Here is a 14922-nt window from a genome sequence, read left to right on the forward strand (position 1 = left end):
GCAAAGCTCCTGAGGGTAGGGACCTGCTCTGTCTAGTTCACTGTGATACTCCCTGGACCTGGGGAATATGAAGCCCAGAGCACATACTCTGTAAACTTTACTGAAAGGATGAATAAAACCTCCTAAGAGGAAAGAAGAAGAAATATGCATAGTTAGGAAATGCATATGCAGTATTATCATTTCCTCTAAGGAAAAATGAAAAAAATACCGATTTAAAATGTAAACAAATGTGAAAAGATAGGGTTTTTTTTATATTTGTAAAAAGTTAAAAATGTGAAGCACCTATTAAACAGTTACCATCACTTCCATTTATGAAGTAGGTACCATTAGTTAAGCCAACACAGTTCTCATGTTATAAAGGGCTTACAGCCCCAAGCACAACATCAAGAAAACACATTAATTAAAGGGGGGCAAATAAACAGTTACTGGGAAGATACCCTGAACAAACAATAAAAGAAAAAGCAAATGTAGTTGGAACATATAGAAATGGAAGCTCTAGGCACTGGGTGTCAGACAGAATAAAGGTGATCATTGTGTATATTCCAATGACCACTGTATAGTTCATATAATTCACCTGTGTGCAACCACTGAAATCAACATTTCTTTCTGTGCTTTTAAATACGAACCTATACTTTAGCAGCTCTATCTCAGCCCCAAATAAACTATCTGACAAATAATTTGAACAATTACTTTGGGTCCTCGTATAACTTGCTGGCTCTCTAATGAAAGAAACTTATAAATTAAGTATCAGTTCAGTTCAGTTCAGTCACTTCGTCATGTCTGACTCTAATCGCAGCACGCCAGGCCTCCCTGTCCATCACCAACTCCCGGAGTTTACCCAAATTCATGTCCATCGAGTTGGTGATGCCATCCAGCCATCTCATCCTCTGTTGTCTCCTTCTCCTCCTGCCCCCAATCCTTCCCAGCATCAGGGTCTTTTCCAATGAGTCAACTCTTCACATGAGGTGGCCGAAGTATTGGAGTTTCAGCTTCAGCATCAGTCCTTCCAGTGAACACCCAGGACTGATCTCCTTTAGGATGGACTGGTTGGATCTCTTTGCAGTCCAAGGGACTCTCAAGAGTCTTCTCCAACACCACAGTTTGAAAGCATCAATTCCTCGGCACTTTCTTCACAGTCCAACTCTCACATCCATACATGACCACTGGAAAAACCATAGCCTTGACTAGACAGACCTTTGTTGGCAAAGTAATGTCTCTGCTTTTTAATATGCTATCTAGGTATACGTAGGTATAATATGAACAAATTAATTATAAGATTCGCCAATTTTAAAAACTCAGGAAAGACAATTAGATCCAATTAAGGCACTGGTCATAGCAAGCATCCTCTTCCAACAACACAAGAGAAGATTCTACACATGGACATCACCAGATGGTCAACACCGAGATCAGACTGATTATATTCTTTGCAGCCAAAGATGGAGAAGCTCTATATAGTCAACAAAAACAAGACCAGGAGCTGACTGTGGCTCAGATCATGAACTCCTTATTACCAAATTCAGACTCAAATTGAAGAAAGTAGAGAAAACCACTAGACCATTCAGGTATGACCTAAATCAAATTCGTTATGATCATACAGTGGAAGTGAGAAATAGATTTAAGGGACTAGATCTGATAGATAGAGTGCCTGATGAACTATGGAATGAGGTTCCTGACATTGTACAGGAGACAGGGATCAAGACCATCCCCATGGAAAAGAAATGCAAAAAAGCAAAATGGCTGTCTGGGGAGGGCTTACAAATAGCTGTGAAAAGAAGAGAAGCAAAAAGCAAAGGAGAAAAGGAAAGATATAAGCATCTGAATGCAGAGTTCCAAAGAATAGCAAGGAGAGATAAGAAAGCCTTCCTCAGTGATCAATGCAAAGAAATAGAGGAAAAGAACAGAATGGGAAAGACTAAAGATCTCTTCAAGAAAATTAGAGACACCAAGGGAACATTACATGCAAAGATGGGCTCGATAAAGGACAGAAATGGTATGGACTTAACAGAAGCAGAAGATATTAAGAAGAGGTGGCAAGAATACACAGAAGAGCTATACAAAACAGATCTTCACGACCCAGATAATCACGATGGTGTGATCACTCACCTAGAGCCAGACATCCTGGAGTGTGAAGTCAAGTGGGCCTTAGAAAGCATCACTATGAACAAAGCTAGTGGAGGTGATGGAATTCCAGTTGAGCTATTTCAAATTCTGAAAGATGATGCTGTGAAAGTGCTGCACTCAATATGCCAGCAAATTTGGAAAACTCAGCAGTGGCCACAGGACTGGAAAAGGTCAGTTTTCATTCCAATCCCAAAGAAAGGCAATGCCAAAGAATGCTCAAACTACCGCAAAATTGCACTCATCTCACACACTAGTAAAGTAATGCTCAAAATTCTCCAAGCCAGGCTTCAGCAATACGTGGACCGTGAACTTCCAGATGTTCAAGCTGGTTTTAGAAAAGGCAGAGGAACCAGAGATCAAATTGCCAACATCCACTGGATCATGGAAAAAGCAAGAGAGTTCCAGAAAAACATCTATTTCTCCTTCATTGACTATGCCAAAGCCTTTGACTGTGTGGCTCACAATAAACTGTGGAAAATTCTGAGAGAGATGGGAATACCAGACCACCTGACCTGCCTCTTGAGAAACCTGCATGCAGGTCAGGAAGCAACAGTTAGAACTGGACATGGAACAATAGACTGGTTGCAAACAGGAAAAGGAGTACGTCAAGGCTGTATATTGTCACCCTGCTTATTTAACTTCTATGCAGAGTACATCATGAGAAACGCTGGGCTGGAAGAAGCACAAGCTGGAATCAAGATTGCCGGGAGAAATCTCAATAACCTCAGATATGCAGATGACACCACCCTTATGGCAGAAAGGGAAGAGGACCTAAAAAGCCTCTTGATGAAAGTGAAAGTGGAGAGTGAAAAAGTTGGCTTAAAGCTCAACATTCAGAAAACGAAGATCATGGCATCTGGGCCCATCACTTCATGGGAAATAGATTGGGAAACTGTGGAAACAGTGTCTCCAGAAACACTGTAGATTGTGACTGCAGCCATGAAATTAAAAGACGCTTACTCCTTAGAAGGAAAGTTATGACCAACCTAGATAGTATATTGAAAAGCAGAGACATTACTTTGCCAACTAAGGTCCGTCTAGTCAAGGCTATGGTTTTTCCTGCGGTCATGTATGGATGTGAGAGTTGGACTGTGAAGAAAGCTGAGCGCCAAAGAATTGATGTGTTTGAACTGTGGTGTGGGAGAAGACTCTTGAGAGTCCCTTGGACTGCAAGGAGATCCAACCAGTCCATTCTGAAGGAGATCAGCCCTGGGATTTCTTTGGAGGGAATGATGCTGAAGCTGAAACTCCAGTACTTTGGCCACCTCATGAGAAAAGTTGACTCATTGGAAAAGACTCTGATGCTGGGAGGGATTGGGGGCATGAGGAGAAGGGGACGAGCGAGGATGAGATGGCTGGATGGCATCACTGACTCGCTAGACGTGAGTCTGAGTGAACTCCGGGAGATGGTGATGGACAGGGAGGCCTGGAGTGCTGCGTGCGATTCATGGGGTCACAAAGAGTCGGACACGACTGAGCAACTGAACTGAACTGAATATATTCGCATTTGCATAATGGGAGGTAAATACAAATAACTTTTTCTTTTAAATAAATTAGTATGATTTTAGTCATTATAAATGCCTAATAATAAAGGTAACAAAATCAGCAACCACTTTGAAAAATAAAGGCTATGGAATAAGCATCACCAATTCAATAGACATGAATCTGAGCAAACTCTGGGAGGTAGTGAAGGACAGGGAAGCCTGGTGTGCTGCAGTCCATGGGGTCAAGTGAGCAACTGAATGACAACATGCAATAAGTACCATATTAGGTGCTTTATACATATCTCAAGTGGCTATTCTACCTTTTTGCTTTACAGATGAAGAAACAGGCTCACAAGCTAAATAAGGTGGCAGATAGGTCTTTAAAGATAGGAAGATACTTCTAGATGCATATCTCTTGATCTATTCAATGTCTGTATATCTGTACACTGCGCAGTCGGGCAGCATAATGATGAGACCTAGGCTTTAGAGTGGAGAAGGTGATGGCACCCCACTCCAGACTCTTGCCTGGAAAATCCCACGGGCACAGGAGCCTGGTAGGCTGCAGTCCATGGGGTCGCTAAGAGTCGGACACGACTGAGCGACTTCACTTTCACTTTTCACTTACCTGCATTGGAGAAGGAGGTGGCAACCCACTCCAGTGTTCTTGCCTGGAGAATCCCATGGGCGGCGGAGCCTGGTGGACTGCCGTCTATGGGGTCGCACAGAGTCGGACACGACTGAAGCGACTTAGCAGCAGCAGCAGCAGCAGGCTTTGGAGCCCAAGCTCCTGGGTTTACATTTCAGCTCTACGACGTGCTAGCTATATACCCTGACCCCTCCGTGCCTCTGCGTGCTCATCTCTTAACATGGAATCGTAACAATACCAAAAGACCTGCTACCTACCAGCTCATCAGGTGGTTGTAAGGACTAAGTGAGGTAATACACATACAGCCCAGAGAACACAGTCAGGACTTAAGACTGTTACCTTGTGCCAAGGTTTAGCATCCTTGGGGATGCTAAAAAGAACACTGAATTTGGAGTCAACTGGCCTCAGCCACACACACACACACACACACTATCTAAAAACTGTGTGACCTTTCCCAAGTCACTTAAACTTGCTGAGCTTTATCTGTAAAAATGAGATGCCAGCTGCCTTGTATTTCTCCCCAGGATTGTTATAAGAAACAGTTAATAGACAATGTATGTGACAGTGCATTAAAGGATTCAAAAAAGTGCTCTGAACTATCACGGCCATGTGAATTATTAGCAACTTTCAGCTTGTCTTTATTACATTCTCTCCAGCCTGAGAATTTAACATGGGGCATTTGTTCCAGTCCTCACACTGGACTACTTATAATAATAGAACAAATGTCTGGTCATTCAGGACTCGGTCAAACAGAACTCTATTAACTATCTCCTTCTGCACACCCACCGTGAGAAGGTAATTGATGTTCACCATGACCCCAGAGCACTCCAAGACTCTGAAGTACCTTCGGGGAAAGATTAAATTATGTTCAGCCTAGTTTATTAAGAAATGTATTTAATTATATTCAAGATCTTTGAAAATTCATGACCTAGAGAGTAATCACAGGTTCTCTGGTCACTGGAAGCTTCTGCTCACCATCCCACCCCCAAATGTACTTTATCAGAGTTTACTGTAAGATACAGCCCACCCTGGGATAAGAAATACTAGGAATCCAGTGTAATAATTATACAAGTCAAAAAAACTTTGTCCTGAGCAATCCTCAAGGACCACAGAAATAGTAAAGTCAAAATTTTGAAACAACGAAAAATTTAAACTACGTAAGATTCCAACATGTTTCGAATATATTATAATCTTGGCTTTGCTAATTAGGAATTTAAACATTTGAACAGGAATAACATAAAAATACACCATTATTCTTATTATTATTCTCGGTACTTAGAAGTGTAAAACCAGATGAGTCATACTGAATATAACACTCCTCAAGGGTAGGAAAATAACATTTTGCTCATTTTTGTCCACTGTTTCACAGAAATTATGTGTATGCTAACGAGGAACATAATACACAAAGCAAAAAGTTAGACCATATTAGGGGTATGGCTATTTGCCTTTGTCAAAATTACTATAATGGTGTTACGTTATTTTTTCCAATTAAAAACTGGGACACAAATGTGCCTTAAGTCCTGTAACTCAGTGTTGGGAGAAAAAGGAATAGTCATCCATTATAACCCTCTGTTCAACAGACGCTTACCTCTGGAGAATTTTGGAGAATTAAGGAGATCCTCCCACTTCTGCTTGAACATCTCCAGTGACAGAGGTCTCATTACCTCTGCAATCAGCTTGTTCTATTTTTAGGCAGTCCTGATGTTAGAACATTCTTCCCCAAGTGGAGTCTAACCCTCCTAACCTTTAACTTCCTTCCTGTTCTTAGTTGGGCCCTCTGGACCCGCTTCAGTAAAAGTGAGTTCACTTCCCATCAGGCTCTCTGCCAGTTTCACTTATTTTATCAGTTAAATAATGACCTGCCTCTACTCATATTTTTCACTGTTCTCCTACAAAGCATGAGGACCATTCTTCAGAGTCATATACCACCAGCTAAGGGGCTTCCCTGGTGGCTCAGTGGTAAAGAATCCACCTGCCAGTGCAGAAGATGTGGGTTCGATCCCTGGGTCAGGAAGATCCCCTGGAGAAGGAAATGGCAACCCACTCCAGTATTCTTGCCTGGGAAATTCCACGGACAGAGGAGCCTGGCGGGCTACAGTTCATGGGGTTGCAAAGAGTCAGACACAACTTAGCAACTAAACAAGGGGCTCCTGGGCTCCAATCTCCATAAAGACTGTGGTAGCCAGGGTCCTGTGGTCATCAGGGTACTCTGTGGACTTTCCTGGGACCCCACTATCACATACACTGTTTCTGTGAGAAATGTATTCTGAGTTCCTAAGGTATGACTTATCATCTTTCTGAAAAGGATCCATTTATAAACTACTATTTCTACTGACGGGGAAAATACACTTGAGAAAAACTCCACGAGGTATAAATTATCACTCTGTCTTCTTACCTGTCTTATGAGCCAAGTAAGTATTTTGGTGTGTGCATAAAAATCCTCAGCTCCTCCTCCCTCAGCTAAAAGGAGCTGACTAGAAGCAGCGTTAGCAAACCCATACTATTCAGATCTCTTCTGCTGCCCGGGATCACAGAGGCTGAAGACAAATGCCCTGAGTTTCTGTAAGTCACCAGGCTCCCAGGTATTTACGTACATACCCCATGCCCAGCCAGGCATGTGGAACAAATCCAGCACTCTGGGACCTGCTGGCATTGACATCCCTTCTGAAGCTCCTAGTCTATACCTTAACAGGCCTTTATGTATACCTTGCAGTAAAAGCAATGAAGTCCTATAAGATGTCTTACTAGCAGCTTTGTCTTGAATCGTAAATGGCTTAAGCAGGGAAGTGATCGTATTTATTTTTATTATTTTATCCAATGCCCATTTCGGGCTGTTACTAAAATTTTTAAATGTCATGCACACAGACAGCCCTTACTTTATATATGAATGGCCCAATTTAGCTGGGAACCGTCCTTCCTGAATCTCTCAGCCTCCACCACTGAGAACGTGGCCAGCACTGCCTTGGGCCAAACTGAATAGCTGGAGAGAGTCAGGGGTTAGAATCAGGGTATACAATCCAGCCCAGTAATTTTATAAGCTTGCTGGTTTCCCTTAAGTTTACAACAGATCAGATACAGGTAAATGAAAGGAGCTTTAAGACATGACAACCAAGAAAAGTGGATAAGGCAGAGGCCACGGCATCAAAAAGAATTATGAGCTTCTGGGGCCTCATGCAAGACTCTACTATATCAGTGTAATCACTTCAGAGAAATGACAATAAATCTCCAAGAAGAAAGTTAAATTATGTTCACTCTACTGTACTCTATTTGGGAAACTTTATACCGCATTTTGGGAGAAGGCAATGGCACCCCACTCCAGTACTCTTGCCTGGAAAATCCCATGGGCACAGGAGCCTGGTAGGCTGCAGTCCATGGGGTCGCTAAGAGTCGGGTACAACTGAGCGACTTCACTTTCACTTTTCACTTTCCTGCATTGGAGAAGGAAATGGCAACCCACTCCAGTGTTCTTGCCTGGAGAATCCCAGGGACGGGGGAGCCTGGTGGACTGCCGTCTATGGGGTCGCACAGAGTCAGACACGACTGAAGAGACTTAGCAGCAGCAGCAGCAGCATACAGCATTTTGCACTGATTTCTCCCTGAAAACATTGAAGGTTTTTTTTTTTTTTTTCCCCATCTAACAAAGTCAGCACTTGATGTATTTATATTCTGAGTCAATATACTATATCTGAAAGCAGTTAATTCCAGGAGTACACAAAATTAAATATTTAAATCTTTACTAGGGAAATCTGAAGTAAGAACAAAAGTGAATAATCATTAAGAAACTCTAAAGAAGTAATGGGTTTGCCTTCTCTTGTGCAGAGGAACATTTGAAGGAAAGAAATTTCTTGCAAATCTATACTGCTCAGAAGTCCAGCTGTCATAAAAGCCCTTAGGTTTAGGTGAACCCAGAGTTCGCTCCCCTTCTCATTTTCAAGAAAAAGATGGTTTTGATTCTAAAAGCTAAGAGAGGGAAAAAAAAAAAAAAAAAACTAGGGATGCTTTTAGTGTAATACTCTGCCAGCTCATCTCTTAAACATCCTTGCTATGTGGATATGATACTTCCATCAATAAGAGTTTTAGGGAAATTCTGGTATGGCTTATTTACTCTTGGAGGACACTGCCCTGGGCTTATAGAGTGCCAACGTCACCATTTTAAAGCGGAAATGCCTCAGCGAGGTGAGGAATGGGAGTTCGTGAAACTAGCATTCCTATTGATGCTTTTTATTTTAAGTAGATTTCCACCGCAGCATATACATCAGATAATTTTGTTTTAGATTACAAATCAGGAAAACTCCTTAACATATTATTAGCGACAGTATAGTCAGGCCTCCCTATCCATGGGTTCTGCATCCTTGGGTTCAACCAACAGCAGGTTGATAGGATTTGAGCATCCTCAGATTTTGGTACCTTTGAGGAACCCTGGAACCAATCCCCCATCGATACCAAAGGAAGACTGTATTATTAAGTGTGAAGGACAAAATAATTCTAAGAAGAAGTAAATCCATCATTACCATCCATCAAACTGTTACAAACTCCACTTCTTTAAATATCTATGAAATTTTTCACCCTTGGACTCCTTGAAGACTCTTCTCAAGCCTTCAATTACCTTCAAATCCATCTCAAAAAAATTCGTGAGATGCTATTTAGAATACAGTTGTTTATTCATCTCTCTAACAACACTTTTTCCGTTCTTTTTCTGCACTAAAAGTATTTTAGAGCTTTTATTGGCCGCTTCTTTGCACTTAAATTTTTTGGTGGTGGTAATCTGTGGAAAGCTAGCCTAATTTATTTTCCTTTTTTAAAATTATTTTTTGTTTATTTTTGTTGGGGTATAGTTGATTACAATGTCGTGTTAGTTTCAGGTATACAGCAAAGTGAATCTGTTATACACATACATATCCCCACTCTTTTTTAGATTCTTTTCCCATATAGGCCAGTACAGAGTATTGTTTAGAGTGTGCTCTGCTACACAGTAGGCCCTTATTAGCTTAAAATTCTTATTCTTTGTTTTCTATAATTATTTTTCCCTACAGTTGCCCCTCACTCCCCAAATCTCTCATAAAAGAGACAAAACTCCCACTGGGCTTAATCTCCAATATTTTTTTTTTTGGTTGTTATCAAGAGGGTAATTCATTGGTTTTTTTTTTAAAGAGCCAAAATAGTGCTTAATGATCATCTAGTGAAGCATATTCTTTTCACAGTGGATGAACCAAGGCAGCGAGCTATAGAGTGGAAAAAACCCTATATCTACAGAGGTCCACCACTGAGAGCATAGGTACTGCATAGGGATCCACAGATGTCAGCAGACTGCATCCTCAGAAGGCACCAGCGAGGCAGGAATTATTATCCCCATTTTACAGGTGAAGAAACCTGAGGCTCCCAAATATTCCATCCTTTGCTCTAGGCTTTTCAGTTAGGAAAGGAATGAGCACAGAACTGATCTGTTTTCATCTGCACCTCACTTTCTGTTAGGACCTTGGCCTCAAGGCCTAGGCTAGTGTTCCCCTAATGCATCCGTGTGTTTGCGTGCCCAGTCGTTCAATCATGTCCAATTCTCCTGTGACCCCATGGACTGTAGCCCACCAGGCTCCTCCGTCCATGGGATTCTTCAGGCAATAATACCTGAGTGGGTTGCCATGTCCTTCTCCAGGGGATCTTCCTGACCCAGAGATCGAACCCGCATCTCCTGCATCGGCCAGTGGGTTCTTCACCACTGAGCCACAGTGGAAGCCCATCAGAGTTTCATTAGCTTCAGGTGTTTTTAATTTACTCACCAGGTGCTGCTCTCTGTAGAGAAATGACCAACCTATGCCTTCCCAAGGGGACCAAAGACTTTTTCCTTCCAAATTTTTAACCCACTTCTAACAAAGCCACACAGGGAGTAAATAGCATGTCTCTTCACAACACCCAAGTACACATAGTACAAATAAATAATCAAGTCCTGAGAGTCAGTGTGTGCTGTTCCCATCAATAAACAGCTTCAACCACTAGGAAGAGACCTCCCAGGCCCTGGGAAGCCTTGCCCAAGGTACAGAACGAGGTCCCTTCCTGAGTCTGTAGGGCCCTGCTGCACACACATCTCACGCGATGCTTCCTGACTGCTCCGAGCACCAGGAGCTTGTACTTGCCCACCCCAACCATCCGTCCCAAGGTCACAGCAGAGATAATGCCACAGGGGTAACAAGCGGGGCGGGGGAACTACAACCTCTTGGAGTGTAACTTTTAAAACTTGTGAATCACTGTGTTGTACATCTGAAAATTATATAATATTGTATATCAACTATTCCCCAATTAAAAAAAAAATTTAAACAATGATGAAAGAGAAAAAAACCCAACCAACAAACAAAAGTGGCAACCAGTTCCACTTCTCAGTGATTATTAACTTTTCACTTGTACTGCAGATTGACTGTGTTCATTATTTCTTTGAGCAGTGCCTAGAACCTTCAAGTCTCAACACATAACTCTATCATTAGTGAGTCCCGCTGAAGAAGGACTTCTCTGATAAATTATTGTGTTAACATGTGAGAGGCTAGAACAAAAATGTGTTTGAGCTGCCCACAGGACCGGCCACTCCCTACCCCTCCCACTCTCATTCCCAGTACCTAGGAGGTGATGTTTTATTGTTTCAAGTCTATGCTTAACACAACACTGGGCTTTTCTTAAACAAATCAACTTTTTTCCAGAGAGGATTAAAACACCTAATGGCTGTGGCACCGTTAAAATCTCTGCAGCATTTGTGTATACATTTTCCATGTTATATGATAACATATTTCAAGTAAGCAAAAATAATAAATTTTCAAGGCCGATCTATTTTAAAAAATAATCTCAATAACGAAAAATAAATCCTAACTGAAGCTAAAAAGCTACGTCCAATGAAGAAAAAAACCCTCATCCAGGTGTCTCTGGAGAGATGATTTTTTTCAGTCCCAGTCTGAATACACACAAGCTGTGTGTTGTGGGGTTGGTCATTTAACTTCTCTATGCCTCAGATTTCTCATCTGTGAAATTAGAACATGAGGATAGATTAAAGCTCTTTCAGCTCTAAGATTCTGATTTCTATGACTGTCCTTCCAATTCAGTAAAGTACAATATAGTGTTTAACACGGCCTGCCTTTTCAATGAAGCTAAAATTTTTAAAAGGCAGCAAAGCTCAAATAGGTCAAGAAAACACATCCAGAAAAGAATTTTTCAGAATGTAACCCATGCAACACCACGTCTATCCAGAAATTATTAATATTTGATCTTCCAGAAAAAAACCCCACTTTTGTTTTATGCAATGTTTGGTTCACCACTGGACAAGAAATGACGAGCCTGTTGACGTGCTCCTGTGTTTGCTGATCTGCTGTGTACAGCACCTCCCCAACAGAAAGGAACACCTCGATTACTCACTATTAAATTGAATCAAAAAGACTGTGGAAAACAGCTCAGAAATAAGCAAGCAAAATCTTGCTGTCAACTGTCTGAAACTGTTACAAATTACAGGCTAATCTCAGAATCTGTGACCTCACCACCCAGCCTTTGACAAATTGAGTAACTATTTCCCTGTCAGTGACTATGAAAAGAGTAAAATTAAAAGGGGAGTGGAACACAGTAGGTGAGGATAGGAAAGCAGAAGGAAAAACGAACACATCTCTCTGAATTCAGAGGCAGATTCCAAGTGGTTTTCAAGGAGGGCTGAAGTCAGAAAAGCAGAGATGTTGTTGCCCTGTTTATTCGTGGTTTTTACCTTTGGCTCCTTAGAGTGAAGTCTGAAAACTGTTTGTGGGTCATAGCAAAAGAGAGCTCTAACAGCACAATGTGACTTCCAGGGAGAACTACAGCCAGACCACACTGCGAGCCAGCCAAGCAGATACTGAGAGGTGATAAGGAGAAAAAGAGGCACTTGTTTTTATTAACAGAAGCCCTCACCAACTTCCTTAGACTTCCCCAAATGAAATGTCAGACTTGCCCGATTTTGAATAAGAATCACCGGTGCCCCTTAGCAGAAACAACATTCAAACTTCAGGGCTTGACCACCTAGATGTTGCTCATCGGCAATAAAAAGACATGTATACGTTACATTGCCCAGGAGAAAGTAACACGGTACAGGGTTGAAAAAAAAATAAAAACTCTTCATCTGATTTGGATGAAACACACAGCTTAAAATACACTGAATGACACCCAAAATGAGCTGCTGAATGAAAAGAAAAGCCATTCTGACTCAAGGCAAAACAAGCTATTATTCAGCGAGGGGGGCTTACTCTGGATTCCCACTGTCCTTTGCGATCCCATTTTCGTGAACCGCAGGTGGCAGGCAGGTCCTGCCTTTCAGCTCCCCTGACTGTAGCAGGCTGGGGTCTTCCCTCACTTCCCTCCTGGCTGCGCCCTCCCTGACGGTCTAGCTGGTCACTTGCACACACGCTCTTTGAAGGAGCTCAACCAAGGGTCTGGGGAGGGACTTCTCTCTGTATCTGGGGTACGGACGAGAAAACACTCCCCGTTCTGCCTCTGTGGTCACTGTGTTTCTGCTGGGTACACGTCTCACTGTGTTCTGGACTCCCTCCCCACGTCCATTCCTGCCTGAGGATGTGATCAAAGACGGGCAGGAGAAGAGAGCCAAGTCTGAGCTTACCAGGAGATCAGGTTGTCTGGTGCCGAGCAGAAAGTCCAGAGATAAGTGCTGAATCCTGGCCATCTACAGAGCAGCACAAAACTAGTCCTGTTCCTTTTTCCTGCTGCGGTTGCCATGGCCGACCCAAACAATATACCCCGGCTTCTCTCTCTCTCCTCCGGCTTCCTAACCACCTCCCACAGACCTCCAGCGTGGGCAGGACCAGGCCCTCACTCCTTGCTGATAGGAATTTAGAAGCTGGAAAGGATTTTGAAAGGGATCATACAGGCAGGTCGGCCCTGAGGGGGTAAAGTGGTCAGCAGATGGTCGGTTTTTGGCTGCAGGGCTCCGTTTCCCTGAGTTTCCACCTAATTCAAAGTGGAAAACAGATCTTAAGAAGGAAAAGAAACTGGCTTAAGAAAAACCAAAACTCATCTTGGGAAAATGACAATCACCTTTAAACTGTGATTTCACCACACTCAGCAAAACAAAGGGGGGTTTAAAAAAAAAAAAAGAAAGTAACATCCTGGATTTAGAATATCCGGACAGAGACAAGAAGGGAGAGAATTCACAGTCTCAGTTATGGGTGATAAGCCCTGGGAATGGCATGAATGTTGTGATTTTCTTATTTAAAACAAATTCCTGTTTAAAGACGCCACTTAAAAAAAAAAAATCCAGACATAGAAACCACAGAGAGAGAGAGAAGGAAGATGACCCTAAAAATAAACCACAGATGAATTTTTTATAATAATTTTGAAACTAAAGACAGAGGGAGACCCAGTTCAGCTACTGTCCAGCTATGCAAGCCATTGTCACTTTCGGTCACTCATTTTTTTTAATCTAAACAATGGAGGAAATGGAATGAAGCATCTTTAAATTCCCTAACAATTCTAAAATTCTCTTTATGAAGAGTATGAACAATATTGCAACTAGGCTTGAACAAAACTGTATGAATAAGGAAAAAAAGAGACAGGAGACTGACTCTTAACAGTGGTTACGCTGTGCCCTGGGGTTAAGGGTGACACCACCCTAACTGTCAATTGGCTTCATTTAGGAAACCTGGGCCTAAAGTAATCATCACAACAACAGGATGGGGGTGATGCACAGCACTGTGATGCTCCCGATGTCACTGAACTGCGCATGAAGAAGGTGCAACTGCACGAGGCAAGTTTTCTGCTCTATACGTTTTACCACAATAAGAAAACAGAAATCTGCATCAAAGAGGGGGGAAAATTGTGATGAAGCCCACAATGAGTGAATGTTTTGAAGGTGGGCACCGAGTTGAAAATAAAAAACACGGAGTTGAGTTTCCATTTCCTATCTCCTTTAATTTGGTCTCCAGGGCCTGCTAAGCCCAGTTTCCACTTCTACCCGCATCTGAGAGAAATGGCTTATTTGCTGTTTCACAGAGTGGTTCCTTAGCCGTTTCTGCCTCTCTCTCCCCTTCCCTACAAAGATGGGCTGTCATTCTACAGAACTAGACAAACGCTGCAAATCACTACTAAAAGCTCCTGCGAGGCGCTCCGTCGAAGAATCTGTACAGATCAAAATCTCAAGTGCTTGCTTGCCTAGGGACTGCCATAATTTGAGGTGTTGCTTCTTTTTAAAGAATAAAAAACAGATGCTCTGAGCTGATGAAAGTAAATGTCCTTTCAACACATCCCTTCTCTAGCACTTGAAACTCGTACCAACAAGAAGGGCTTCCCACACTCAGTTCGGTAGTTTCTGCACTCTTTTTTTTCTTTGAAGTGGCAGTGCAACGTGATTCTCTACCTGGGGTCAAACGACGCCTTCCAGGGAGCCTTTGGAGGGCACCCTGAAGCAGGGGCGCACTCAGGGAGCTGCCTGCATCTAACTGTGAGACCCAAGGACACGTCTCTCTGCATCAGAGCTAGAATAACCCAATGCTTCTTGACAGGCTTTACACAGAGTCTCAAAGTTACATACACAGGCTTAGTCATTTCCAAACTTCTGCACAAATATATACCTAAGAACATTTCTGCCTGGATCTGTAAGCACTCCAGTGTGAATTAAATAAGTGGGAGGGAGGATGGTGAAGGCAGTGTCAGAGAGACCAGTGA

The 14922-nt window shown here is 42.4% G+C and overlaps 1 protein-coding gene across 5 annotated transcripts in view; it reads right to left on the reverse strand.

Moving 5' to 3' along the window:
* Nucleotides 1-14922, reverse strand: part of ATXN1 (ataxin 1) — a 415285-nt gene that overhangs the window by 338170 nt on the left and 62193 nt on the right. The gene's annotated exons all lie outside the window — the stretch shown is intronic.

Source organism: Budorcas taxicolor, chromosome 11 (genome assembly GCF_023091745.1).
Source record: "Budorcas taxicolor isolate Tak-1 chromosome 11, Takin1.1, whole genome shotgun sequence".
NCBI classification, from domain to species: domain Eukaryota; kingdom Metazoa; phylum Chordata; class Mammalia; order Artiodactyla; family Bovidae; genus Budorcas; species Budorcas taxicolor.